This window comes from Molossus molossus, unplaced genomic scaffold (genome assembly GCF_014108415.1).
Source record: "Molossus molossus isolate mMolMol1 unplaced genomic scaffold, mMolMol1.p scaffold_m16_p_9, whole genome shotgun sequence".
Taxonomy (NCBI): domain Eukaryota; kingdom Metazoa; phylum Chordata; class Mammalia; order Chiroptera; family Molossidae; genus Molossus; species Molossus molossus.
The window spans coordinates 29,807,628-29,833,100 of NW_023425403.1; positions in this window are offsets into that span (position 1 = coordinate 29,807,628).

Here is a 25,473-nt window from a genome sequence, read left to right on the forward strand (position 1 = left end):
TGGGGAGCAGTCTTAATCCCCACTGTTCTTCTTTGTACTTACTGCAGGTTAAGGGCATGGCCACGTGGTATGGCAGCTAACGTGCTGGCTTAGCAGAGACTTATCTAATTATCCCAATTCCTTGAGGACCCATTAAACAAACCCTGCGCTTACACCAGATCAGCACCTCTGTAAGAACCTCCAAGCCGGCGGGAGGTTCTGTCGTATAATAATCAGGGTAATACCTTGTAGAGCAACTTGCCATTTGCAAGCATGTCGACAGACACTATGGTATGTAGTACTCAAAACAATCCTGGGGTTTTTATTATCATTAAAAAGAATTATTACCATTTCTGTTTCACAAAGTGAGGGACTGAAATTCAGAGTTATACGTGGTCCTACGCTGACCAGTGGCTGAGGGCAGAATCCGCTCTTCTGACCAACCCAGACTCTCCCCGCCAAGCTGTTTAGAAACAAATAGAACTGTATTGTGCAGGGTTAATGTATCACTGGTGTCCTCTCACCATCATTTTACAGTAAGCCATGGGTACTGAAGGATGAGGGGTGTGTATTAGGGATGAGGAGTGGGGGGGGCAAGAGAAAAGGGGGGGAGGGAACTGGAGGGAGGGAGGGAGGGAGGGGTAGAGGATTAATTTTGCTTCAGTTTCCTTGAGATTCTGGCTTTACCCCCGGTCTTATGATAATCACATTAAAGTGTTGACTCTTCCGTTCAGGATCATTCACCAACCTGGAGGGCATTTAGACTCCTACAATGTTCAGTGTGTGCTTTCAGATATCGCCAGTTTGAGTGTTTCTAGTCAGGCATTTCCTAAACTGAGGCAGTGTTTGGGGGAAGTCAGCCATACTGACACATGCTGAGGTTCAAAGTTCAGCTGAATGATCAGTGGATGTCAAGGTCAGGTTAGAGGGTATACGGATGGAAGAGCATCTTTACCCGCCTCCGCCCCCAAAGGCAAATCTCAGATGCTAGCAGCTCAGACTTGTTCCTTCCACCCCTCAGGTCATGGGCCTGGCCTCTCTGGAAAGGAACTGGGCTTCCACAGTGCCACCATCTGCGGCTCCTCCAAGGGGGCAGCCCCAAAGCCAGATCAATGTCTCTTTTAGTGGCCAGCAACCCACTGTCTACATGCAGCGACTGCAGGTCCATATGTCATACGGGATCACAGAACTTAAAGTGAACACAGTCCCTAAAGGTTACCTAGCACCAGAATCCCTCTTCCAACAGGGAGGGGGCCGCCTCCCCTTGACCTTCCAAAACGATGTGTCCCAGAGGTTCAGAAGGTCCAGCCTCCCCCTGGAGGCCGCCAGTTCCACCTGCCCCCACCTGCCTCTCAGCATTAATGCTCCACGGGGCAGGGCTGCCCCACCTGGCTCAGGTGGCCTCACCTCCATCTAGGCCACGGGCCCAGGTCCTCGCCCAGCCTTGGGCCTAAATTCCAGCTCCATCTCAGGCTGGGCAACCTCCCCGAGCCACCGCGTGCCCCACTGTCCAGTAGGAATGACGAGAGAGCACCAGATGAGATCACGCTGCACAGGGCTCACCATGATGGCTGCTCAGAGCCTGTGCTGTGAATTCACTGTTGTTACCACCCCGATTTTCTCCAGACGTGCTTGCAGTGTGTCCATGTTTCTCAGTCTTCCATCTGGAGACCCTGATGCAAACACAGGACGGAGAGCAACTATGGTCTCCATTCATCTGAATGCATGTAACGCTGCGCCTTCCCCAGCGTTCAGTGGCGATGCCGGCTATGTCTGCAGGCAGACTGGACACTGGGAAGTTAAATCGCACGTGGCTGAGTGTGGGGCCTGGAGCATGTCACCAAAGCCCTCTCTCTGGGCAGACACTGGTCCATCAAGTGACCCACTTTGAGTTTGGTTGTTCAACTAGTTTCAGGTCACTTAACTATTATCATCCAACCCAAATGTCCACTTTTCTTCATTTTGTCCACAAAAATCATCATAAGAGACTCTCAGTATAAAGCATAGGCAACAGAAAACTAAAATATGATATTAAAAAATAAAGAGAGAGAGAGGTTCTGTGTTCTTCCCTCGCTGAAATGGATGGTCTTACTCTATCAGGAGGCCCTGTCCTTATATAAGCATTCTCCTTTTGCTGACTCCTGGACACATTTGTTTATCAAACAGCTGCGTTGTTTATAATGCCACCACTATGTGGCACTTAAGTTACTTTACTTTATTATAGTGATCTGTGTACAGTTTGTCTCCCTCATTAAAAGGAAAGCTCTTTGGGGGCAGATATTACAATATATTCATTGCTAGTTGTCATCTAAGCACGGAGTTTTACACATAATAACTGCTCAGTAATTGCCTGGCAAGCGGACCATGAATGTATGCATGCATGAGAGAACAGGCGAACAAGTGACTTCTCTCAACACACTATTGTCGAGCATTACCAAGGAAACGAGGTTAGTTGGGTGTGACTCATTCTTGATGAACCCATGCTAGCTGCCAGAGACCACTCTTTTCCCCTCACCGGTCATAAACCATCTGTCTAATAATCCATTCTAAATCTTTTTCAGGAATTTGGCATTGTGAAATCTGTTTTGTTGAAAAGTGAAATAGCTACCTGCCTCCAGTTTTCTCTCCAGTTCTTCAGGATCCCACCGACATTCCCAAGAGTGTCTCTGTGACCACATGTCCAAATTATTCAGACCAGGAAGAACATGCGTCAGGACTAGAAAACTCGAGTGTGTAACACTCAAGTACTAACATGATGGCTGACTGGAAACAAAATCGATCCGTTCAGTTAAGTAGATTTTGCAAAGTCTCCAAACTTAAAGTCACACATTCCTATTAATAAAAATATTTTTGAGCATATACCCTCAATATATGGGCATCTATTTATCTGCCAATCATATACATGTGCTACTGAGCCAATACCTTATGTATATTATAAAACACACAACAAAATAGAAATTTCAAAAGGATGAAATATCTTCTTCCTGCATTTTCTTGCACATCACTGGGGTACACTGACCCTCTTTGGAGACCAGGGGACCATCGCTGTTACCATCAAAGTGGTGAGCCAAACCCCCTGCAGGCCACAGAGGTTCAATGCCCTCCGCCCAGTTTGTGTCCTTAGTCCTCCCGGCACCTCCCAAACGTGTGCCACTGGTCACAGGGCGGAGAATCAGAAAACACGGCTGGATCTCCATCCCTTAACTGGAGACACAGGGCCAGAACATGGGCAACAGAGGCTGGTTTGGGTGCCAGCCCCCTGCCACGGGTACCTTATCCTGGGCAAGCATCACCAACTTGCCATCACTCATTTATAACACAGAAAGCTAATACCTACATTTCAGACTGCTAGGAGGAGTCAGTGAGGCAGTATGTGTAATATGGTCACAGACTTGGTGCCCAACCAGCACTGCCTCCTCTCCTGTACAATCCACGAAATGTTTATGTAGACGGTGGTGCCTGTAAGAAATTGAGTCGCTCAGCTCCCCTCAAGAGTCTCCACGTTGATGCATGAAGCTATTTTTCTTCTAGCCGGCAGTTGGAGATATAATTACTTAGAAATGCTGGAAGGGACAATCTAGGGGGAGAGAAGTGGTTGGTGTAGATAAGAAAGGGAGCGGGAGGTGATGAGAAAAAAGGCGCCCAACTTCAGGAAGAAACAGATCTATTTACTCAACTTTATCGCCCTCCACTTTTTCTCCCATGAAGCAGTCATTATATTACAGATATTTTTTAATGTGGTTGTATTTATATTTAAAATATATCATGTAATAGTTAAAGCACACAAAAATGACAAAGAAAAATACAATACACAGCTATGTATCCAACACACAGTTCAAGAAATGAAATACTGGAAACAGTTAAATCTACCTTCTCCAGCACCTCCTTCCCAACTAATAGTCTGAACTTGGTATCTATCACTCCACACACTTCTGTGTACTTTTATAACATACATCTGTATCCTAAGCAATATATAATATCATTTAAAATATATTTTTAAACTTAAAAAATGTTTATTCATACATTATTATTATCCCTTGGGTTCAATAACTCATTCATGCAACAGATTTATAAAGTACCTACTATGTTCTCTGTGTCATGATTAATTGTAACAATAATTTTTAAAAATCCCTTCACTTCCCAGGCCTGGAAAGATGTCAGCACAAACTAGATGAAAAATGATTCCTTTGCAAAATCATTTTCGGATTTTGCAAATTCTTACTGCTTCTACTTCGCCAGAAAACCCACCGTTCTGTGATGAGGCAGAGCAATGATGGATACTGTGATTCAAGAAGTGGGGCATAAGGACATTGTCACAAATGTCTAAATGAGTTCCTCCCCGGAGAGAGCAGCCTAGATATCTAGGAAAGGCGGGAGCTCACCCCACCTTCACAAGTGTGATTTTCTAGACAGCAGAGTTTAGAATAGAGTGGGATTCTCTTGAAAGCCATCCAAGGGAGTTTAGTTACAGAGGCATATGCGTAAGAGTTTATGCCAAATAGACTACTAATCCTCCCAGTTCCATCCACACTGAGCCAGTAAGTGCGGAGGGCTGGCTCCAGACCTGGCTCTAGGGTCTGTCTTCCTTTCACAGGCTCCAGCTGTGTCGACTCAGAGGTGAAGACCTCAGAGGCCTCTCTTCTTGCCTTCCATGGGTCCCAGTGGGTGGAGCAAGAAAGAGAGGCGAATTTCACACATTCCCACCAGGGGAACCCAATGTGACTTCGGCCCATTCTCGTTTTCTGTTATACAGGCTTCTAGTTCAAATGTATTTTTTTAGTTCAAATGTATTTTTTTAGTTCATGGTGTTCCTTGTCCTTTGGATTAAGTAAATAAAAATGTCTATGAATGTAAGTGATCAATACTTTATTAACCTTTAATTGCGATTGTTGATAAGTTGCGAGTTTGCTCCAGCCTCTGTCCCCTCTAGAACTGGCTTCAGATCACACTTCCACTTCAGTCACACTCACGCCAGCGATGCTCACCGACCGTGCTCCTGCACTGTGGGTGGGACGGCGCCCTGCAACACCCACTAGACAGAAGTCTCTCTAAATAAGGAACAGTGGGTTTTGTTTCTTTTCTGGTTGTGAGAATAAATCCTTTCATGTAAACAGAAAATAGCAAGTAAAAAGAGGAAACTTAAAACCACCCATATTTCCTCCATCATGTGATAAACATTTCTAGATTTTGATACATTTGCTTACAGTCTTTTTTCTTTGCATATGAATAAAACATATTATTTCAAAACTGGATTTATACCATGTATAATAGCTCGTAGGCTACAGTTTTTTCCAGCCTCACTCTGACAATGAACACATTCCTCTTACTTGTGCCTCTGTGTCTCATGCATGCCCTTCTCCTCAGCTTCCCCTCTGCTGCCCACCATCCATCCTCCTCCTCCCACCTGCTAGCCCCACCCTGAAAAGCCTTCCTAATAATCCTGGTCTGTATTCATTTTGTTCCTGTCAGTATGTTCAGACTTTGTTTATGCATAATTCAGTGCTTGATCTATTGTCTTGTCTTTTCTAATAACTTTGAGAATTGGTCTATTAACTCCTGGAATTAATAGAAGCCCCTAAAGGTCAGCAACCATTTCTCACACATAGTGGGTGCTCAGTAAGGATTTGCTGATTTTCAGATAGATTCGTATTTTGCGGATTCCATTATTCCCTCTGATTTTTTGGTGTTTTTATGCAAAAGTGAACATGCTCAGATAAAGCCTCGGGAAGCAGGGAATAAATAACCAATCTTTACAAAATGCATTTGTAAAGTTTATCCTAGAAAGGTATGGGGCTCTCATCTGTATTTTCATAATTCAGCCCTTCCCTTGGCTGGTGTAGACATAACATAGTTCTCTAAGAAGCACTAACCAGGGCTAGAACCATTCTGGCACTTTCTGGGCTGCAGTTTATCTAGGGTTGGAATAATTCAAACATCAAAGAAATAATGAGATGCAAACTTTCCTTCTCATACTCTCTTCACAACTTAAAAATAAAATTTAAAGGTCTTTAAAAGAAAATTCAGGTTAGAGAGGATTGCAAATTAATGACAGTTATTTTCTAACATTAAAGTAGCATCTCTCTGACCCCATTTTGCAAAGGAGATTCCCTCTGCTCCCAAACACAAATTCACACGCGTGCCCCCTGCTGGAGAAAGAAGGAATAACCGCCCCACTTTTTTGCAACTCACCTATAATTAACGAGGGACTGAGATCATTCAACTCCAGTTCAGTTCCAGGGCCACAGAAACTAAACAGGACACTGTCTCCCTAGCTCACTGGAGGGATTTTAATTCCAGGCCCTCAGCAGCCACTTGGTGTTATCAATCCTCCATCACCTATGTTTAATGTTTAATTTCATAATAAAGGCTCTGTGCCAGAGAAGAAAAAAGGAACAGGGAGTCTGGGTGCTATTTCTTCTTCCTCTCAGACACCCCACTACCCCCTTCCCTGCCCCCCCAACCCTGCACTTGCATGGCTGTGTGACTCTGACAAATTACTGCCTCTCTGGGCCATGTTTTCTCGTTTGTACATGCATCACGGCTTCCTTCATGGTCTAACATTCTGTGAAGCAACCTTCTCCACTTTCACCATCTCCATATTCAAATTTTAAAGTGCCAATCTGAGATGTGTGAAGGGGGGGGGGGGGTAAGAGTGGGGGAGGGGTGCAGGTTCCATCTGTGTCCACCAGCCTCTATTTCCTGCCTGAATCCTCTTCAGGCAGCTAAGGTGCACCCCAAAAGTCACTTCCTCCATAAAGTCTTTCCTTCCTTATAATTATCATTACCGTCATGGTTACTACAGATGGGACCGGGTAGATCTTCTCTCTGAGTTCTAAGTACATTTTGTTTATTCCTCTGTGGTGAGCTTTATACCAAAAGCTCTTATATGCTAGAAACAGTCGCACTGAAACGCCCCGGTGCCTCTGTGAATTGGCTGATTCCTGCGCGCACTACAGTGATAGGGCTGAGGAGAGGCACCTGTAACAAAGGCAGGCATTGTTTCTCATGCATGCTCACAGTCCTCTGCCTCTTTGGTGGGGGAGCTACTTCTCATTTCCCTGAAGATGTTCCATAGAAGGTTCGAGAAGACCTTGAGGACCGTCATTTGCAGACAGTGCAAAAGTGGTCGCGAGGAGGGAGATGCTGGAGAGCTCTTCCTCCAAGAGAACCCTGAAAATAGTTGGGCAAGGGCTGGTTTCCACAGAAACCCCCACACTTTGCTACCTGCAGACTCAGGAGGGCCCTTCCTTCCCTTATCTGGTGGGTGGGCTGAGCCCCGCATTCACCCCGTCGCCACGGTTCCTCGAGAGAGCGCCCCCTAGTGGTCAATGGGCCGTCTTGGTCCCACTGGCTTCAAACCCGGAGCAGGCTTGCTGTTTAAAATAAAGTAGAATAGAGATCTAGGAAAGATGGTGGCGGGCAGGATCAGAGGGAGGGTGAGTGTGTGAGAGAGTGAGCTAGTGTGAGAGAGTGTGAATGGACGTGAAGGTGGACGACCAAACCCCAGCAGTGCAGAGACGCAGAGCAGAAGGTTCCTGTGCTGTGGACCAGAGCAGCAGGTTACCGAGGTAAGCGACTATTCAGGGTGCTTCTCCCTGTGCTGCAGGGAGGTCCCACCATTTTGGAAGATCCCGGGTCTTCCCTGGGAGGAGGCAGTGGGAGCAGCTAGGGCCCAGCAACCTGAGCCCACCAGCACACCTGGCACCATCAGACCAGTGGACTCTGTGTCAACACAGACCAGTACACAGTCGTGGAGCTCCCAAGGTGCCCGTAGCAGAAGCCTCAGACAGCCCGGAGCCCAGCACCATCCCCCATAGTAGCAGCCTGATGAGAGTTGAGATATACGCCCAGCAACAGAGGCTGGAGAGCAGACATCCATCCCTGGGCAACAGAAGCACAGACCAGCAGCTGAGACCCAGCCCCAAAAACTACAGCAAAAGCTGAGCAGGAGTTGAGGTCCACAGGGCAGCAGCACTCCCCAGCCGCCAGCAGTAGGACCTGGGACTCCACAGAGGCCTGTGTGGTCTAGTAGCTCACAAGCGCAGTAGGAAGCCAGAGCCCAGGAGAGACTGGTGTGATCCAGCTGCCAGCTTGTGGGAACTGCAAGGTGCCGGAGCACCAGAAAAGCCTGTGTGACCCAGCAGGGACTGTGCGATCTAGTTACCCCCAGGACCTGCGGAGTGCTGAAGCACCAGAGAGGCCTGCACGACCCAGCAGGAACAGTGCCATCCAGTTACCCGAGGGACCTGTGGGGTGCTGAAGCACCAGAGAGGCCTCTGTGACCCAGCAGCCCATAACATAGGCATAAAGCCGGGTCCCCAAAGGGACTGTGCAATCCAGTTACTCGCGGGACCTGCATGGTGCGGGGGCACGAGGAAGGCCGGTGCAACCCAGCTGTGTACCAGATAGGCAGAGAGGATGTGAAAATGGAGGTGGAGTGAATGGAAGCTACGCAGATGATCTCACAGGACCAAACGGGAATTACAACTAAAACAAAGACAAATCCTCGGAGAAAAAACCAACAGAAAAGCAGTAGGATATGACCATATTACCAGGGACACTGGTAGGATCTGCGGAGGTACGAGAGGGTGGCGGGCTGGGAGCCCATGAACAGCAGCAACGTTAGCTTTGAGCAGCGCCCTTGGGGAAGAAAGACCAAGCCCGCTTCACAGAGCAGAGAGCCGGGACAGAGCGCTAAAATAGCCACAGCCACTCACATGGGGGCTACGGCAGAGGGAGGGCAGACTGGGCTGGAACTCTGTGGGGACACCCGGTATTTGGAGGGCACTCAGAGTTTTTGCTGAGTTGTGGCCACAAAAGTCGGTGGCCAGTGTGCTCCTTCCCAGAGCTGTGGGGAAAAGCAGCAGCCTCCCCCATAGAAGATTCTGCCTTTCCCAGGTGAGGCAAAGAAATGCAAATAGAGGGTCATTAATAACCAGCATCTATCCCACCCTCTGGAAATCCTCTTATGCAGAACACCACGGTTACATTCCAAGGCAGAGTAACTGAGACTACTAGCCACCAGGAAAAAGCTAGAGGAAAACTGAATCTTTCCTGGGCTTTCAAATCTACCCAGGAAAGTAAGACTTGACAGTGGTGTTTAACATGCGCCCACCAAGGCTCATCCAAACCCAGCTGAGGGAGCCACAAACAGCACAACACCAACACCCACAGGAAAAATTTGGCAGCCTCCAAAACCAATTGAGATAGCCAAAATGGTGAAACAAATAAACAAATCCCAAAGGAAAGAACAAGAGAACTCTATCGAAGATGAGATCAGTAAAATGCAGCAAAGCAAATTATCAGAGATAGAGTTCAGAGCCATGATCTTGAGGAAGCTCAACAGCATGAGTAAGGATATCAGCACCATGAGTAAAGATATAGAAACACTGAAAACCAACCAAGTGGAAATGAAGAATGACATAGCAGAAATTGAGAACATATTGGAAGGACTAACCAGCAGAGTAGAGGAACCTGAGGACCAGATCAGTGAATTAGAAGACAGGGTAGAAAACTAAACCAATCAGAAAACCAAAAGGAAAAAACAATTAAAAAACAGGAAGACAGCTTAAGAGAACTGTGGGACAACTGGAAACATAATAACATTTGCATCATAGGAGTCCCTGAAGAGGAAGAAAATGGGCAAGGGTTAGAGAATATATTTGAAAAAATAGTGACAGATAACTTTCCTAACTTGGTGAAGGAAGAAGGCATTCAAGTTCAAAAAGCACAGAGAGTCCCAAGTAAGAAGAACCCAAACAGGCCCACACCAACACACATAGTAATTAAAATGCCAAAAATTGAAGACAAAGAGAGAATCCTAAAGGCAGCAAGAGATAGGTAACAGGTTACCTACAAAGGAACCCCCATAAGGCTCTCAGCTGACTTCTCAACCGAAATACTACAAGAAGGGAGTGGCATGAAGTAATCAAGGTCATGAAAAACAAGGATCTGAATCCAAGACTACTCTATCCAGCAAGGCTATCATTCAAAATAGAAGGTCAAATAACGAATTTCCCAGACAAAAAAAAGGCTAAGGGAATATATTAACACCAAACCAGCACTGCAAGATATGCTAAAAGGACTGCTATAATTAGTAGAAGAAATAGGAAGAAAAATATAACCACACTAAACAAAAATGGCAATAAATGAGTACATATCAATTATCACCTTAAATGTGAATGGTATGAATGCTCTGATAAAAAGACACAGAGTAGCTGACTGGAAAAGAAAGCATAACTCACATATATGTTGTTTACAAGAAACCCATTTCACAACAAAAGATTCACATAGGTTGAAAGTGAAGGGATGAAAAAAAAAATCTTGTGAGCAAATGGAAAGCAAAAAAAAAGCTGGGGTAGCAATACTCATATCTGATAAAGTAGATTTCAAAATGAAGGCATAACTAGAGACAAAGAAGGCCACTACATAATATTGAAAGGATCTATCCAACAGGAAGATATAACCTTGGTAAACATATATACACTCAATTTAGGAGCACAAACATATATTTAAAATCTTTTGGAGGACTTCAAAGGAGAAATCAACAGCAATACAATCATAGCATGGGACTTCAATACCCCACTGACATCACTGGATAGATCTTCTAGACAAAAAATTAACAAGGAAACACAGACTCTAAATGAAGCCCTAGATCAAATGGATTTAATAGATATCTACAGAGAATTACACCACAAAACCACAGAATTCACATTCTGCTCAAGTGCACATGGGGCATTCTCAAAGATAGACCACATGTTAGGGCACAAACTAAGTCTCTACAAGTTCAAGAAGACTGAAATCATATCAAGCATCTTCTCAGATCACAATGGCATGCAACTAGAAATCAATTGCAACAAGAATATGCAAAGACATTTGAAAACATGGAAGCTAAATAGCATGTCATTGAACAATGAATGGGTTACCATGGAGATCAAGGAAGAAATTAAAAACTTCCTGGAAACCAATGAAAATGAACACACAATAACACAAAATCTATGGGATGCAGCAAAAGCAGTTCCAAGAGGGAAGTTCATAGCACTACAGGCCTACCTCAAGAAGGAAGAAAAATTTCTAATAGACTATCTAACCTCACAACTTAAAGAACTAGAAAGCAAACAAAAAGAAAACCCCAGAGCAAGTAGAAGGAAGGAAATAGTAAAGATCAGAGCAGAAATAAATGACATGGAGACCAAAAAAAACAATTCAAAGGATTAATGAAACAAAGAGCTGATCCTTTGAAAAGATAAACAAGATTAATAGACCCTTAGCTAGACTCACCAAGAAACAAAGAGAGAACCCAAATACACAAAATCAGAAGTGAAAGAAGAGAAGTAACAACTGACACCACAGAAATACAAAAGATCGTTAACAACTACTATGAACAATTATATGGCAACAAATTCAACAATCTAAGCAAAATGGATAAATTTCAAGAAACACATAGTCTCTCAAAAGTGAACCAGGAAGAGATAGAAAACTTGAACAGACCAATAACAACAAAAGAAATTGAAGATGTAATCAAGACTCTCCCAGATATAATCAAAAGCCCAGGCCCAGATGGCTTCACGGGGGAATTTTACCAAACATTCAAAGAAGAACTAATACCCAATCTCCTCAAACTATTTCAGAAAATTCAAGAAGAAGAAAGACTTCCAAACTCGTTTTATGAGGCTAGCATAATTCTAATTCCAAAACCAGAAAAAGACACTACAAAGAAAGAAAACTACAGACCAATATCCCTAATGAACATAGATGCCAAAATCCTGAACAAAATACTAGCAAATCAAATCCTGCAATACATTAAAAAAATTATTCACTGTGACCAAGTGGGATTCATCCCAGGGATACAAGGCTGGTACAATATTCACAAATCAATAAATGTGATACACCACATAAACAAAACGAAAGATAAAATCATATGATCATGCCCTGGCCAGTTTGGCTCAGCGGTTAGAGTGTCGGCCTGTGGTACAGAGAGACCCGGGTTCGGTTCCCGCTAAGGGCACGTACCTCGGTTGCAGTTTGTCCCCGGCCCTGGTTGGTCGTGTGGGTGGCAGCTACTCGATGTGTCCCTTTCACGTCGATGTTTCTCTCTCTCTTCCTCTCTCTCCCTCCCACTCTATCTGGAAAAAAAATGGAAAAATGTCCTCGGGTAAGGATTAAAATATTATATATATATATATATATATATATATATATATATATATATATATCATATGATCATATCAATAGATGCTGAAAAAGCATTCGACAAAATCCAGCACCCATTTCTGATAAAAACGCTCAGCAATCTGGGAATAGAGGGATCATATGTTGACATAATAAAGGCCACATATGAAAGACCTACAGCCAACATCACACTCAATAGGCAAAAATTAAAAGCATTTTCCTTAAGAACAGGAACAAGACAAGGATGCCCACTTTAGCCACTATTATTTAACATAGTACTAGAAGTCTTAGCCACAGCAATCGGACAGGAAGAAAAAATAAAAGGGATCCAAATTGGAAAGGAAGAAGTGAAACTGTCATTATTCACAGATGACATGATACTATATGTAGAAAACCCCCAGACTCCATCAAAATTTACTATACTTAATTAATGAATTTGGCAAAGTAGCAGGATACAAAATTAACATCAAGAACTTGATGGTATTCTTATACACCAATGATGAACTCACAAAAAAAGAAACTAAAAGAAAATCCCATTTACCATCACGGCAAAAAAGTTAAGATACCTAGGAATAAACTTAACCAAATAAATAAAGGACCTATTCACAGAAAACTACAGGTCATTGAAAAAAGAAATAGAGGAAGATATAAAAAAGTGGAAGCATATACCTTGTTCATGGATTGGAAGAATTAACATCATTAAAATGTCCATACTGCCCAAAGCAATCTATAGATTCAATGCAATCCCCATCAAAATACCAATGGCATACTTCACAGAACTAGAACAAATACTTCAGAAGTTCATATGGAACCAAAAAAGACCTTGAATAGCCACAGCAATCTTGAAACAGAAGAACAAAGTTGGAGGGATCACATTACCAGATTTCAGGTTATACTACAAAGCCACTGTAATCAAAACAGCCTGGTACTGGCACAAGAACAGGCGTATAGACCAGTGGAACAGAACAGAGAACCCAGAAATGGACCCAAGGCAATATGCTCAATTAATACTTGACAAAGAGGACAAGAGTATACAGTGGAGTAAACACAGCCTCTTTAATAAACGGTGTTGGGAAAATTGGACAGCTACATGCAAAAAAATGAAACTAGACCATCAACTTACACCATACACAAGAGTAAACTCAAAATGGATAAAAGACTTAAATGTGACTCATGAATCCATAAAAATCCTAGAAGAAAATGTAGGCAACAAAATTTCAGACATCATATGCAGCAGAATTTTCTCTGTACCGCAGGCCGACGCTCCAACCGCTGAGCCAAACCGGCCAGGGCAAGAAACTGTCCTTTTTTTTTTTTTTTTCCATTCTTTGTTCAGATAGAGTGGGAGGGAGAGAGAGAGAAATATCAACGTAAACGGGACACATCGAGTGGCTGCCACCCACATGACCCAACCAGGGCTGGGGACAAACTGCAACCAAGGTACGTGCCCTTAGCGGGAACCGAACCCAGGTCTCTCCAGACCGCAGGCCGACACTGTAATCGCTGAGCCAAACTGGCCAGGGCTGCAGCAGAATTTTCACTGATACATCACCTAAGGCAACAGAAACAAAGGAGAAAATGAACACATGGGACTACATCAAACTCAAAAGCTTCTGTACAGCAAAAGATACAATCATCAAAATGGAAAGGCAACCCACTGTAGAGGAGAGCATAATTGCCAATGATATATCAGATAAGGAGTTAATTTCCAATATATAGAGAGTGCTCACACAACTCAACAAAAGGAAAACAAAGAACCCAATTAAAAAATGGGCAGAGGAACTAAATAGACACTTCTCCAAACAGGACATACAAATGGTCAAGAGACATATGAAGAAATGCTCAACATCACTAATCATCAGAGAGATGCAAATTAAAACAACAATGAGCTATCACCTCACACCTGTCAGAATGGCTGCCATCAACAAATCATCAAACAACAAGTGTTGGCGAGGGTGTGGAGAAAGGGGGACTCTAATACATGCTGGTGGGAATGCAGACTGGTGCAGCCACTATGAAAAGCAATATGGTGTTACCTCAAAAAATTAAAAATTGAACTTCCATTTGACCTAGTGTCCCCACTTCTAGGAATACACCCTAAGAAGCCTGAAACACCAATCAGAAAGAATATATGTACCCCCATGTTCATAGCAGCACTATTTACAACAGCTAAGATCTGGAAATAGCCCAAATGTCCATCAGTAGACGAATAGATAAAAAAAACAGTGGTACATATACACAATGGAGTACTATACAGCTGTAAGAAAGAAAGATCTCTTATCCTTTGAGATGACATGGAGGGACCTGGAAAGTATTATCCTAAGCAAAACAAGCCAAACAGAGAAAAACAAGTATCATATGATCTCACTTATTTGTGGACTATAATGAACATAACAGTCTGAGGAATGGGGTAGTCCCAGAGACGTGGAAGTGGGGTACAGACTGACAATCCCTAGAAGAGGGGGTGGTGGGGGAGAGATAAACAGAATTTATATGCATATATGCATGAACAATGGACATGGACAACAAAGCTGGGGACAGGGCAGGGGGGGAGGGGGAAGGGGAAATCAGTGGGGAGAAAAAGAGAAACATCTGTAACAAAAATAAATAAATTAATAAAAATAAATTCTATTCTGACTTTAGAATAGGGAAGGGCTATGGTGGGGAGGTTCCCCTGCTCACTGCATGGCCTGCCACACTCTCATTGATGTCCCCTCCCCATCTTCCTCTTTGTCTGATAGGGACCACTATTTACACACTAGGGACAGTTGGGGAAGCACCTTCCTGATCTGTGAGTTGGTTGTCAGAAGCTTCCTCACAAGGTTTCAAGGGAAACCCTCAATTGTGACATTTCCCGGAGGAAAAATCTGAGGTTTATTCTTGTGCCTTCATGATCTTAGCTGATGTTTCTAAGGGGCTGTAGGTACAGTACTAATCTCATTGCAACCTTGTGTGATGAGACATCCCCCCATTTTTCAGATGCAGAAACTGGGGCTCAGAGAGGCTAAGTGCCATGTGCTCAAGGCTACACAAGAAGGGAGTGGAACTTGATTTCAATGCAGGTAATCTGGCTCCAGGGTCCTACTCCTCCCCATCATGACCGGCTTTCTCCTAGTCTAATCCACTGTATAAGATCCAATACTCATAGTTCCATGGAATGAACAGTCTTCCAAAATTCACATTCTCTTTTTGGGTCTCCATTTGCAGTGCACTAAAGGACCGACCTCACTGTTTAAAACACTGCCATCCCCTAAGTAGCCTTTTATAAAGTAATCTGATTGGGCGAGATATTTCATTTTTACAAGTGAGGTTCCCCTATCTTTGCCTATATATTCCCCAGACAATGTAAGTGAAAGCATCTAGCACATTTTGCCTGGCACACAGCAAGTATTAAATACCTATTTGTTTAATCTCATTTTGTGCCTGCACGAATCCAACTGGAAACATCCACTCAGTCATTGCCCGCCTCTTCTCAACATGAGGGACATGGCAGGTCCCTGTGCAGAGGAAGCTGGTCAAACCAAGACAGCCAATACACGCCCCATGCTAAGCTTCTAGACCCAGCCTCCAAGACCAAACAGCCCAGCCCCTCTCCCTTCCTTCAAAATACACACATGTCTACAAAGTACACAGGCTACCAGGCAAGCATGTGGTTCCTCTCTGGGGTCCTCTGTCCCTGATGAGGCTTATTAAATCGGAAACTATTTTTAAGCTAAATCATCAATCAAAAGTATTAACCATTCTGGAACGACTGCTTTCCACAGATAATAAAATCCCATCAACTGGCTCCAAAGAAAAAGTGACCTACATAACAACGACAGCATGAATAACAATTAATCCTGTGCTGAAATGTTCAAAAACTGGAACTGCGGCAGAGCCAAGATTCCCAGGGAGACCAGAACCTGCTGTCTTGATTCTAAACTTGCCGCTGATAAAGGTATGGCTGTCTGGACTGCAGCTCTCAGGGACAGGACTCAAATCTCAAATGACAGATACAAGGGTGATACAGTCGGCACTGAACAAGACAAACAGTATCCAGTGCCCAAGGAAACTCAGAAAACCAGTTCCGTGCCGGTTCTGCTTGGGAGGAGCTCAGAATAATAATTTGGTGGATGAATCACAGAAGCTCAATTTTGTAGAAGCCTCCAGCATGCCAAACAGCCGGGGCCAGGGCTGTGTCTACGGTCCTCTCATAACCCGTGAAGAGCAGTTCAGTTCATGAATGTGGCTGTTTTCTTCACCCGGTGGATTCATCCTTTTGGTCACATTCTTCATCAGTGGATGTGGAAGCTCAGTGGCTGCCCAGTATGTTCCAGAAAGGACCTCTCATGAGCATGGAGTTGCCATGGAAGGTGACAAAGGGAACCATAAGATAGAGGCAGAGCAGTGACCTGGGAGGAAGGGGACCAGGTTCAGGTCTGGACCGTGACACTGATTTTCTCTGAAACTCTGGACTAGTCATTTAACTTCTCCATCTTCTGAAACGTGTGGGGTGACTGTGGGTAATAACAAAGACGCTCAGAGAGTTCCTTCTAACATTAAATATATACTTAACACACAACCTGGCAAGCCCACTCCTGGGTAGGCATCCAAGATAAATGAAAACCTATGATCACATAAAAACATTATACATTTGTTTCTAGAAGCTTTTTTTTTATAATCACCCCAACCTGGAAACAACCCAGAAGCCCTTGGTGGGTGAGTGATTAACCAAACTGTATGTCCATGCAGTGGATTACTACTCACGAGCAAACCTCTGATACTTGTAACAAGCTGGACAGATCTCAAATGCCAAGCAGAAAAAGCCAGATGCATTTAGATGACATTCTGGAAAAGGCAAAAATGGAGGGGCAGAGAACAGAGGTGGTTGCTGGGGGTGAGGTGAGGTGGGGGCAGGGACTTGACTACAAAGAGGCAGCACAAGAGCATTCTGGGAGTGAGGGAGCTGCTCTAGATCTTGACTGTGGTGGGACATAGCTCTGCATTTGTCACAACTCCTGGGGCTGAAGAAAAGGGGAAGGACATTTTACTGGAATTGAATTTTTAAAAAATAAATGTTCAAAATTATTTTAAAACTCAAGCCCAGATCCTCCAAGACTGAAGAGAGAATGACTCCCCACTGAGAGGAGAGAGACCGGGAAAGACAAGGCCCCCCAGGACCACCTGCCCACGGCCACTTCCCGCTGGCCTCAGGGGGCGCTGCTGTCCCACGCAGACCATGCCATCCCCTCCAGGCACTCAGCGCCTCGGGCACCAGGTAGAACATGTCACAGAACTTAACTGAAGGTTCAGGGCAACAAGGGGGAAATAACCAGAAATGAGCGCCCGACTCATGGGCTCCCTGCCTAGATCCCACTCAGTGTCAGTGAGACAAAGGCCACTGCTCCCAGCTGGCTGAGTACCCGGAGCCCCAACAAAGCAAAGCCAAGAGAAGCAATCTGGGTACCTAGGCCCAGCCTGCCAGTCCCTCTTCCTGACTGACTGACACCAGGAATGCCTACCCCTTTCAAGGGAGACTTCTCCACCAGGATTACCGGAGAAAATACAGGATGCCCAATAAATTTGAATTTCAGAAAAACAATAAGTAATGTTTTGGTGTAAGTATGTCCTGTGAAATATCTGCATGCATTTTTGTTTGCTAAATCTGGCTACCCTATCCTCCACCATAGGAGTGTGACCTCACCTGCCACACATCAGAAGGTAATTTGTTGCACCTCCATCAATCTGGATCCACACACCCATACTGTCTTCTTCCTGGTGCACCCCTGGGGATTGGAGAACTGGATCTATTAAGCAAATCTCTCTAGAAACCTGGCCTCAAAGCAGACTGGGGTGCTGACAGAGGGGGAGAAAAAGGCCAGACAAATAGCATACCCTCTCTGACCTCTACTCCCTACCAGAAGCTGGACTCCAAGGCCAAATGTGGGTGCGGTGGGTGGGGACAGGCAAACCGAGCCTGAGGCTCTATTCATGAACAAGCTGGGGTGAGGGCAGCCCCAAGTCCATCCCAGGATGCATCAGACTCTCTCAAAGGCTATAAGGGGTCACTCACAGAAATCCCCCCACCCCCCCTCGCTGCCTCAGATAGATTCAGCAACCTCAGATGGATTCAGCTCACCTATTAGGTCTTCCTCAGTCACCCTCGGGTGACTCAGAGTAGTCTCCAAGGCCTTGTGACCACAGCAGGTGTCTGGGACAGGTGCCACCCACAGGCCCCACAATGTAGGGAGGGCTTTTGTTTTCTGGGGCTTTTTATTTTGCCATTAACAAAGGGGAAATCTGTCTGGAGTTTATATTAAAAGCTCTATCAGATGCTAAGCAGCTGCTCCCCATCTGCGAGGTTGCTAGAACAAGGTTAAACTGAAACTCCAGGGATTTAAGTTAGATTAGATATGGGGAAGGGAATTGTAGCAAAAAAGATGGTCAAAGGTGGGACTGGCCCCTACCTGGGACAGGATCATCTCCTGTGCCCGGTTAGCGTTTGCCCACTGGAGGCCAGATGGTGCCTCCAGTTCTCATTGTATCCTGTCATTCTCCCATCCACACAATGATCAAATGTTTACTGAGCGCGACTGTCCAGGCGCTGTGCTAGTGCTGGGGCTACAAAGACACCCATAAAACAGTAGTGGCGCTCTAGGAGGTCACATCCTGGGGACAACCACCACCGCAAGGGGCCCAGGCAATAACAGCGCTGAGTCTGGGGGTGCTAGGAGCACAGCAGGGCTGCAGCAGGAGTCCTGTCTGAGCGGAGTCTTAAGAGGATCAGCAGAGGTCAGCCCGAGGAGGAGGGTGGAGCTTGGGGGTGGGCAAGGGGCGGTGCTCCAGGCACAGGACCCCATGTGGACAAAGACATGGAGGCAAGAAACAGCTGAGACTGTGCTGGGAACAGTGTGGCCAGAGCATAAAATTGGAGAATGATAAGAAACAGAAATGGAGGGCTGCTGGGCCTGGCGTGACAGGTTAGGGGTTTCCACTGGATCCTGAGCAGTCACGAGGGTTTTTCACATCTCAGAGTGCCATGTCCAAGGTGCCTCTGAGGAAGGTCAGTTTGGCAGCAGGGAGGAGCAGGGCTGGTGAGTAGGAGACAGATTTGAAGAACACTTAGGAGGTGATACATCAGACCTGGACACAAATCACAAAGCAGGATACAAATCACAACGTCCGCTCTCCAGCCTGGCCCCGCCTCCGCCCCACCGGTTCAGCCAGTTGCATGAGTGCACCTGGACCTGGATTTGCAGAAAGAGGTTATCAGGGTCCAGGGTGGACTTTTAGTAGTCACCATGGCAAAGTCATGATGGCATCAAAGAGGTAACACAAAGTACAAGAATATGGCCCAATCTTAGTGGGTGCCATGTGGCAGGTGGAGCCTGGGTAAGGATTCCAGAGCAGCTGCCCCTCTCTGGAGCTCAGCATCCTTGTCTGCCCAATGATGGGCCACAAAGGCTACAGTCCTATTGAGTCTAAGGATCCTGCAAAGGGTGAAGATAAGTAAATGCAGCTCTGTGCTGCCGCCTACTGTTTCACTCCTGACATTGCACACTTGGCACCACTAAACACCACCCATTCTCCATAAGCACCTCCCCTCACTGACTAGGATGGACCTGTGGGGTGACTCATTCCAGGTAAGTGAATGTTAGGAATCAGGTTGAAGCAGCCACAAGGGGTGTAGCTAGAAGAAGGAGGTGTCCCAGAGCCATTCTCAGTGAGTCCTTCCACACCAGTCTCAGGATAAGCACCCCTGTCCTGGGGGTTGAGGAGGTGGGAGGAGGAACACAGACCAGGGCAGGGGGACAAACTGGCTTACAGGCCAAATGCAGCCACTGACTGCTCTGTACAGCTCACACTCAGAATGGCTTTCACAATTTTAAATGGTTGGAAAAAATCAATCAAGAATAATAGTTGTGGCAGACAGTATGGTCTGCAAAATCTAAAATATTTACCGTCTGGCTTTTTACAGAAGTTTGCTGATTCCTGGGCTAGAGGGCAGCTGAGGTCTCTCGTGCTGAGGGTGTTGACGGGGTCAGGGCTGTCCTGGAGCACGGTCACCAGGAAGTCTATGGCTCCTCCGGAGCAGACCACAGCCTCCCCACACCCAGCAAAGGCCCCGGTGCCATTGGCCTGTCTCTCCGAAGCCCCCACCAGGAAAAGGGGGGAGGACCCCCTGTCTCCCACGGGTGAGGAGAGTGGGAAGGAGAACAACGGGGATCAAAGGTGCTGATCCCCAGGGCTCTCTCTGGGCCTGTGCCCAGCACAGCTGCTCTGGTTGGGGAGCTGATGCCCCCCTGGAACTCTGTCAGGAATTGCATGGCTCTCCGGGGCCTCAGAAAAATTCTTCAGCAGTTCTGGTAGGCCCCCGTTTGCCAGAAAGTTCCCCTGTGCCCAGCTCAACTCACAAGACTTATGAAAGTGACCTCCTTTCATGCAAATCCCTTCTCAGGAAGGAAAACCTGCTGACAAGTCAGTTCTTTTGTTAACCAAAAAAACTTTTTTTAAGAAGAAAAAATATCTCAGTTCTGGCTCTTTCTGGGAGAGGAAGTCATTCGTAACACAGAGAAACGAAGGAAGGTTTCACCCTGCAGTCATTTCCTGCTGCCTCCTGCCTGCAGCAGGAGGTGCCATGGGCTAAAGAACAAGCACACCCGGGATGACAGCCGCCTTGCTGCGAGCACGCCCAAGCGCCAGGCACTGCGGCAGACCCTGTGCTGATCTGTCTCAGCGTCGCTGGCAGGGGTCCCTCCCGGGTAGGGGTGGTCTGGGGGCCCAGGCAGAGCTCCATGTCTCAGCGTCCTGGCTTCCAGCGCGACCGCTCAGCCTGGGCGCAGGGCCGTGAGGGCTGTGGGCAGCCCCTGGGCCTGGTCTGGACGGGGAGGCCATGGTCTGGCTTCAACCAGCAGCTGTGTGACTTGTCCTCAGAGACTTTGTGCACTGATTACACCAGCAAGACGTCTGTCTGTAGAAGGCCCTCGGTAAGTGTTCACTCTCCTTACATTTCCTTGACCCTGAACATGGAGATCGCATCACCGACCCCTTTCTCATGGGGTGGCGTAGGGCTCGGATGAGATGAAGGGCGCAGTCAAGCTGCGTGGCTGCAGGTCTCGACAGTCACGCATCAGTCGGCAAATAGTTACCGAACAATGACCAGATGCCACGTCCCAGACTGAGTTCTGGGATGAAGGTGAACAAGGCAGAAACAGTCCTTGCTCAGCTGAGATTTAAGTCTACTTTTCATAAATGACGTGTGTGTTTTATTTCTCAAGCACATGATCCTTGTGTCCCAGAGTCGGGGAGAAAAGACACTGACCAGGGCTTTCCATTCCATTGCGAATAGTCTCGTAACCTGGGGATGGTTATTTGAGAATTCTTTTTCTACCTGTAAAATGGGATACTACTGTCTGTGAAAATCAAATGATGTAATGTGCAAGGAAGCTTTTGGCATAGTCTGTGACACATGATAGACCTTTAAAAATGTCAAGTTGATCAGATGATAGACCAATAAACCTATCAGGAGGCATAAGCATATCCACCTTAAAGACTGAGGCTGTAGGAGAAGCACAGGCAGCTGAGACCCAGGGAGGGGGAAGAGGACCTCAGATGTCACCTCCTCCACTTATCTACCCCCCCTGCCATTGGTGACCTCTCCCTGAGCCCCTAAACAATGCCTCCCACAAAGACAGTGCCCTGGATGTATTAGGATTAATTACTACCATTTATTGGGCACTTATTTTATGCCAACATCCATTATCTCATTTAATTCTCACAGCAATCCTATAAGAGGTATTATTGCTAACCCACTTTACAGATGGGGAAAGTGAGGCACAGAAAAGTTTAGTAAATTGCCCAAAACCACATAGCTGGTAGTTAGGGCAGTCAGGACTCGAACCCTAGTCCATCTGACTGCAGAGCCCACAAGTTATCCACTGGGCCATACAGCCTTGACCACCTGGGGGGGGTCTGGAGGGTGGCAATGAGCCCAGGGTGTCTGTGGGACACACTGTCCTAGTAATAGTTAGTGTTTGTTAAGCACTTACTCTGTGCCACACACGCCTGTACTGTGTCTTAAAAAGACCTTAAAATACGTATTAACAACCTCATCACCTGCATCAGTTAGGGAGTGAGCTGCAGAAAGAGGAACTCACCTGTCTTCTCTGTGTCAGCAATTTCCAGTTATAATTGGTACTTTTACATAACAATAATAGTGCTGACTCTGTGCCAGGCATGTTCAAGCGCTTTGCAGAAATGAACTAAGATGGGTACCACTGTCGTCCTCACTTTGAGAAGGAAACGAAATCACTTGGCCAAGGTTACTCAGGCTGTAAGTGGCAGAGCCGGATACACACCCAGGCAGGCTGGACCCAGAGTGCTGTGCGCCACCCAGCATGCCCCTTCCCAGAGCTGCACAGGGAATCGGGGGCCATGGTGAAGCAAAGCCCCCACCCCGGGCAAGGACAGTGCTCGGCAGATGACAGGCTTGCCCTCCCCAGGGCCCGAGAGAGGCCTTCCATCTCTGGCTTGCTCAGAGGGGGGGAGAAGAATTCCTTGAAATACTGCCCTGCAAAGTGTTGTATTTAGCCCCAAATGTTCACCCACTGTAGGATCTCCCCAATGTAAGGGGTGAGTACCCCTGACTGGAGCCTCACCTTTGTCAATGATGGATAACAACCAAGTCAGCCAAAATTATACCCTAGAAAACTATTGGTCACCGGCACTCCTCAAAACTGTCAAGGTCATCAGAAACCAGGACAACCTGAAACACTGTCCCAGCCAAGAAAACCTAAGGACACATGATGACGGAGTATAGCGTGGCATCCGGGATGGCATTCTGGAACAGAAAGGATACGAGGAAAAGACTGAGGCAATCTACATGAAGTATGGACTTCCAGTTAATAACACTGTATTAACACTGGGTCATTAATTGTAACAAATGCACCACAGTAATGGAAGATGTTAATAATAGGGGAAACCAGGTGTGGTATGTAAGGGAACTCTCTGCTCTACCTCTGTAATTTTTCTATAAATCTAAAACTGTTCTAAAAATGTCTATTATAAAAAATACATACTCATTAATGATACTACTTAATTTTACAGCTATGTCTACTTTTTCACGTTTCGATTTGTCATAATCAGCTCGGGCAGCTATAACAAAATACCCTAGGCTGGGGTGGGGGCAGGGTTAAAACACAGACTAGTTTTGGTGAAGCACGTCGCTGGGCACAGGACTCTCCCAGCCAGTCCAGCTCTGTCTTACTGGGAGCATCACTTCCGGAAGAAATAGCCTGACGTTCCTAGCGCTGGGGTTACAAGTGTTTTGTTCAAACCCAGGGATGGTGCTGGATGGGATACAAGGAGCCAGATCAGCCTGTGGAGCAGGTAGGAAGCCCGGCTTTGAGCTGGGTAGAAAGTACACGGCACGGAGCTGATCACTAACCGGCTACCCTGGAAGCCAGAGAAAGACACTGGGGATGGCAATGGGGGAACGGGGTTCCAGGGGACACCAGGTGAAAAGAGAGGGAAGGACAGAGTCCCTCTTACACAGCACTGTGGCTTTCAAGTGAAGGTCTGGAGTCAAGCCTTGGCTTGGCCATTTCTTAGCCCAAGTGACTCTGGGCAAACCACGTGTCTCCTGCAAAATTTAGTTTCTTCATCTAAAAATGGAGATAATAAGAGCCCCTACCTCATGTGCAGATCACATGAGAACATGTATTAATATTAGATACAAAAGTAACCACCCAAAGACCTAAACAGAGAAGCGTTAAAGTAGCTTTGTTGGGGATTGGAGCCAGGGGGTGGGAGGGATGAGGAATGGGGCTGTTGTCATTAACCCTGTGCATCCATCCGTTGGATAAAATAAGTGAAAACCCGTGTGGGGCGAGATGGTGCATGTCCAGCTCTCAACCCCGTGTCAGCACGGCCGATGGTGCAGGCTGTGTGACGGGGGCCCTCAAGACGCTCCCTGGGTTCCCGGGGAGGCTGAAGGGGAGATGATCACGGGAGTCTCGTGAGAAGGCCCGGTGGGCACGGACTTGTTTACCAAACCCTAGAACACCGGAGCAAGCAGATCACTCTTGAAGTTTGAAGGAGGAGATTTAAGAACCAATGTACAGCGGCTTACAAATATACGGAGCTTGTTAACCCAAGAGACAGGGCATCTGCAAATCAGAGGTAGGTCAGGAAGGGCTTCCATAAATCCACCGTGAAGCGCTGAGAGGAGCCCAGGAGGCTTGGGAGCATCCCTGGCCTTTCGAAGCTGAAGTCTCAGAGGCAGCTGCGCCCCGCCCCCGCCCTGCCACCTCTACCTGGCAGACCGAGGTACCCCCCAGGGACATCCATAGATGCCCTGTGGGTGTGGCCTGGCCTCATGAGGACAGCCGGACACAGGGTAGCAGTGGAGCTGCGAGCGGACAGGCAGACCCGGACCAGGAAGGTGGAAGGGCAGGTCCACAGGCCTCTGCACGTGCCGTCCCAGGATGAGCCGCACAGATGACAGCCATGCCCACCACCATCACACGGCATGCCCGACCTCACACCTGTGCACAGGCTCACCACATACAGACACGCACACATGCACACACACACACTGCTGTGGAGGGGCACGCACAGGACATAGGTCGGAGGCTCTGGGGTCCAGCCTCACCACCCACCACTCCTGATCCCAGAACCAACATCCCATCTCCCTGAGCTGAGGCTGCCACAGCAGTAAATTCAGACCTACCTCCCAAGAGACGTGGCCAAGAGCAAATAGAGAAAAGAAGTCTGTGAAAGAGCTGTGTAAACTGCCAACCGGTTTATAAATGTGAGCTGTTGTTGTTATTAATTACGTGGTCAGTGCTGCTTTAGACTACAGAAAATGTGGTTCCCTCATCCGGGAGGGGGGGGGGGCGGGCACAGCGCTAGGAGGGGAGAGGTGAGAAGCAGGAGCCTGGGGATGAGCCGTCTGGACCCTCCGCACCTCCACGGCCAGAGACTGCATTTGCACCAGAGGAAACACTGTCCTTATTCAGCTAATGACCAAGTTCATTTTTATTCTGAAAGAGACACTCTATTCCCCCCAAACAAGGGGGAGCAAATCGTGTCCCACAATAATGCGAATTTCGGAACCAAGGGACTAGCAATGTCTTCATTCAGCTCTTCTCTCATGTTCAGTGGCCTCCAGGCTGGGGCGCCCGCCTCCTGGACAGTTGTGTTCGCAGCAGGCTCTGACCCCCAGAAAGCTCAAGAGAAGCCCCGTGGAAAGGTGTGTGCCTTTGGGGACAGGGCTTTGAGACTCGGGGGAGTTTTGATTGTGAAACAGTGAGTCACCCCCTTCCTGCTGAAGTTCCACTCACG